General features: G+C 32.0%; 1 non-coding gene across 1 annotated transcript; it reads right to left on the bottom strand.

The window, feature by feature from the left end:
* Nucleotides 1–238: 238 nt before the first annotated feature.
* Nucleotides 239–346, bottom strand: LOC116574630. The gene has a single exon (XR_004279407.1). It is a non-coding gene; the product is annotated as a U6 spliceosomal RNA (small nuclear RNA).
* Nucleotides 347–5,198: the final 4,852 nt, after the last annotated feature.

Raw genomic sequence — 5,198 nt, 5'->3', positions numbered from 1 at the left:
TGATTCTCTATACTTGCAGTCTCTCTAGAATTTGGAGTGATCATGTGCCATGGTTATCACAAATTTCCAATGAGTCTAAGAAAGTCACCGAATTTCAATTTAACCTCTTTTCTTGGTGTAAACTCAGGAGTGCTAATATCCAAGTTCTTTTCATACTGTAGTGGAAACCTGAAGTCACAGATGGATTTTTCTTCTTCAAAATTAAATCAGTGTTTTATTTTTCAACTTCTTAAAAAAATTTAATATGGAATGCTTCACAAATTTGTATATTATCCTTATGCAAGAAGCCATGTTTATCTTCTCTGTGTTGTTCCAATTGTAGTATATGGGCTGCTGTGGCAAGCACGTGCTCTTTGTTTTATACAATTATGCTGTTTGGGTGAGCAGAGTTTAACAATTCACTTATAGTTGGCTTTGTTTGATGAACAGATGAGAGGTCAGAGGAGAAGAGTTTTCTGTGTTGCCAAAAGTAGAGAAAAGAAGGAAGGCTCATCAGATGAATGATTGGTGGAGCCCGACTGGGCTGCTGCTGAATTTACTTCTTTAAGGAGAAACACTGAGGATGCGACTGGAGATGCTCTGATTCGAAGTCAATAATATTCAAAAAAAGAGAAAATGAGAGGGTGATCTTCCTAATTCTTTTTTTTTTTTTTTAAGATTATATTTATTTATTTGACAGACAGAGATCACAAGTAGGCAGAGAGGCAGGGAAGCAGGCTCCCTGCTGAGCAGACAACCTGATGCAGGGGCTCAATCCCACCACCCTTGGATCATGCATGACCTGAGCCAAAGGCAGAGGCTTTAACCCACTGAGCCACCCAGGCACCCCTTTCTACTTTTTTTAGTCCTGTAGAGTCTTTCATCAATGATTATACCTTCTGCATTGATTCCATTTTCACCATAAGCATCGGAATTTCTGAGGGAAGCAAAGTGCATTTATGTAGCATCTGTATTGGAATTCATCAATAATACAGTCAGTAAAGGGGAGGAGAAAATGGCTACAGCAAAGTGGTGATTGTTGCCAGATCTGGAGGGTTTTAGCACAGTAACATTGACTGGAGATTAACATAAATAGATGACTCAGCAAGGGGCTGATTTCCTGTAACAGTAAATGAGACGAGAGACAATAAAATTTGTGCTGTAACTACTACTCTAAAATACTCACAGGCTGGCATGACTTGGAAAAATTTAAATTACGTATTTAAAATCTTTTTCAAGTGAACTTCTAAATAGAATCCAGTTTTACTTTGATATGTAAATGTTAGAGCATGAGTTAAAAGAAAATGAAGGACATTAAATTATTCTTAAATGAAGCATCTGCATATGATACTGTTTTCAATTTCTTTGGCTGAATTTTCCAATATATACTCATAGGTTCAAACTAAATGAAATTTTAATAATAGAAAATAGCTACACTTTTTTTTAAATAATCAAAATATGACTTCTCATGACATGTTGATTTTATATTTGAGAGTTAAATGACATTTTTATCCTACAGTTTCTAATTTTAAGAAAGGAAGCAAATTAAGAATGAATATAGATACATAATTGTGTTTGCCATTCTCATAGGACAATTAGGAAAATGCCAGGAATTTTTTTTTCCTGCTTGGTATTAATCACAAAACTTCAATTAAATAATATCCTGAGAATTCTAATAACAGATGACTTTGTCCTTTAGAAGCCGCAGATGGGCGAATACTGGTATAAATTAGAATTACAAAGTTAAGTAAAAGATATGAAGACACATTATTATCATAAAAATGAAGTGTCAAAACACATCTTAAACATTATTTTTCATCTATTTTCTCATTCTTTCCATTCTATCTCAGATATTTGCCCTTTGCCTTCATGAAATGTTTTATGAAATATGTAAGAATGTCTCAAATGTTTTGCTATTAGAAGATTAAGGGTAAAGTCCAATTAATTTTGTTTCTTAAAGAAAATAATTAAATGTTTCACGGCTTAACTCTGAATTTTTATTGCAGAATTAAATACCAAATTTATTAAATTTTCTGTTGCCAGTTTAAAGAAAATCAAGAGAAAAAAATATTGCCTTATGTATATGTATAGTCATTCTCAGAAGGAATTTTGCCTCTATTGAGTAAGAGCAATGACAGAGTTTAATATCCTTCTGTTTCTTTACACAAGATTTACTGTTCACTAAACAGAGTAATTACCACAGCAATTGTTAAAACACAAATATACCCAACACACATTAATGAAGCACACAGAAAGGCAAAGGTATTGCTATTTATCTTTATTAAGCTTTTCAATTTAAAAATATTCAATTCTCATAATTTAGAGAAAATATGCCATTAGTGAACTTGTGTTTACCTTTGACAATCTAATTAACAGTGAAAGCATGTAGGGGGATAAAAGTCACTGAACTTTATGTTAGATACCTGCTTATACTTCAAATAAAATTAAATCACTTATTGAGGCTTGGAAGGAGCTGCACTGAGTTTTAGATTTGAACTTCATTCCCAATTATACAACCATTGTTAGGTCTTTGCACTCACTCCTTTTACTGCAAAATGACTAATAATGTAAAATTAGTCACTGATGGGAACTAACAATATGATAAGTGGCCCCTTTAAATTAGCTCTTAGAAAGAAACATTAATGGATTTCAGTGCTTCATTGGATTTTTTTTTCAATTCTTTACATGGGTTGAGAGGTTTTGAAGACTTAAAATGTGTTCATTCTGAGGGGCAAAAACTGCATAACTGGATTCTTACAGTTGCAAAAGTTAAATGAATATAATTTTTATGTCCCTTCTGTAAAACAATGACTCCCATATGTTAATTCATAAAAATTCTGTCATTTGTACTTTTTCTCATTGTGTTTCAATCCAGAAATATCAAACTGCATAAGTACTCATAATTTCTTAAAAGGCCCTATTTAAAATATCCTTAAGGGATTAAGGGATTAAGAGTAGACAATAATACTAATTCATGAACTATAGAGAGTTGCAATATACCATCTTTCTAAATCTTTCTAAATTTGTACAATTAAAGGTAAACAAACCCTTAGAATTCCAGCTCTTAATATAAGGCACTGCATAGTCCATGTACCAATGCAAGTAGATATATTTGTAGCTAATACAATGGCATTTGACTTTGAATTGCAATTTTGAACATCATGTGTGGTTTTGAAAAATACACAACATAGAAATAATAAATTTAACTCCTTTACTTAACTTGAGGAAAACTAGATATGCATTTGTCCAGCTATCATACCTGCTCAGATATTATTACTTGTTCTTCATTTCACACTAATGTTGAACAGTATTTACCTCATGGGAGAAAGTAGGAAATATGCTCCTTACTTTGTATCTTTCTTGAAAGGTGCCATCTATGAATTCATTCATGAATTCAAATTACTATCCCTGGGATATGTTTCTCTGCAAAGCAGACTACATATGGATCTTTACAGAAATATACTCCCCCACAAGATAATTCTCATTTTCTAAAAATTTCCTTTTCCTGATAGGGTACACTGAAGAAGAAAAGAAAGTGGGGTAATTTTGTTTTGTTTTGCTTTAAATTGAACATGTACCTCACAAGATAATTTTGAAAAAGCCTTACTATTTCCAATTTACAAATAACACAACTGAAAGAGAAGCTAAGACATACCTTAAGCATCTTGGAGATTAAAATTAATTAAAATACAAATCTATTAGATCAGAAATCTCTCCTAACCATGCTGTTTTTATTTTATTTTAGCATAAGTAGATAGACTCCATAAACTCTAAATGCCTACACAATTTGAATTTATAAGTCAAAACCAGCATTATTTTTATGACCTAGAAATGAATTTATGAACTGGTCATTGACATTTCTATATAGTACAAATGTTGTGTCTTAAGTGGATATATTTTATGTCTCTTTGTAAGAATTTGAGATTTGAATTAGAACACCAATCCAGCTTGAAACTAAAATGCTTTCCTACTACTTTTCTTACTATTGAAATGTCTTTTATAAAAATTACTATAAAGCTGGATTTTCTTTAGTCCAGAATAATTCATTGGTCTGAAAAGTTTTACATAATTGTAATGCAATTATAGAGATCTGAGGGTATATGAATGTTTCATTAATCCTAGGATCTTGGCTTGAGATCCTAACTCAAACTGAAAACATTAATGAAAACTAAATGAAAAGCTAACCCAGTAGGAGAAAAGAAACTTCTCCTAGTCTTAATCTATGAATTAATATCCAGAAATTATTATTTCCCCAGTAAATTTATATCTTCCTATATTTTGTAGTAGTTTGCACTGTTTTTTCAAAATATTTATTGTCTTCCCCTCCCCCAAACACACACATCAAACTTTCAAAAAGAAAACGGTCTTTTCCACACACTGATTTCAGGCTTGTCACGTGACTTGCTTTGTCCAATGGGAGGTAAATTTGAAAAGCTATCATAGAGTTTCCCGTTGATACTTTCCCTTTGACTTCAAAATGCCAAGGGTCCTAGATGATAGTTGCTTCTTTACCATTTAAGTTCTGGAGTGAAGAGAACATGGAGCTTATGCTGAATAAAAAGCACACTTAGCAATAGGAATTAAACTTTCGTTGTTATAAAACCACTAAAATGTAGTATTCTTTTTTGAAATAGTTGTATAACTTAGCTTAAGCTCGGTGATAAAATACCAAATTTATCTGTATCGGACAGCACTTATTTGCATTCTTTTGCATAGTTTATTGACATGAAGTAAAAACTGAATGTCCTCAATTGGAAAGCAAGATGTATATATTTTCTTAACATCATATACACATAAACAATTAAAAGCTAAAATACACTTACATATTTGATGACAAATCTGGTTATACTTAGCCTCCTCTTACTTTACTTTGTTGGAATACCTTATGATGAGAAAGAATTGATCACAAACTACATTATTCCCAATATGCCACTGAATCTCAGAGAATTAGTAGCTCTCCTTGATTTATGGTTCCAGTCTAATTTCACAGAGCTCTATCAGCAAACTCATTTTGACACTCTTGAACTACAACTATAGCAATTCATTTACAACATTCCCCAAACAAATTTCAACTTCACTAACAGATTGTGCTTGGCTGAAGCTGTTGGTGATTTAAAATAGCTGGAATCCTAATGTAAGTTTATAATGAAATGTCTGACAAGACTCTAACATGGGAGTCTCCTAATGATTTTGTAATGTTTTGACAATCTTGAAAATAT

The sequence above is a fragment of the Mustela erminea genome, chromosome 15, assembly GCF_009829155.1.
Source record: "Mustela erminea isolate mMusErm1 chromosome 15, mMusErm1.Pri, whole genome shotgun sequence".
In the NCBI taxonomy this organism is placed as follows: Eukaryota; Metazoa; Chordata; class Mammalia; order Carnivora; family Mustelidae; genus Mustela; species Mustela erminea.
This window is presented reverse-complemented; position numbering and strand designations above follow the sequence as displayed.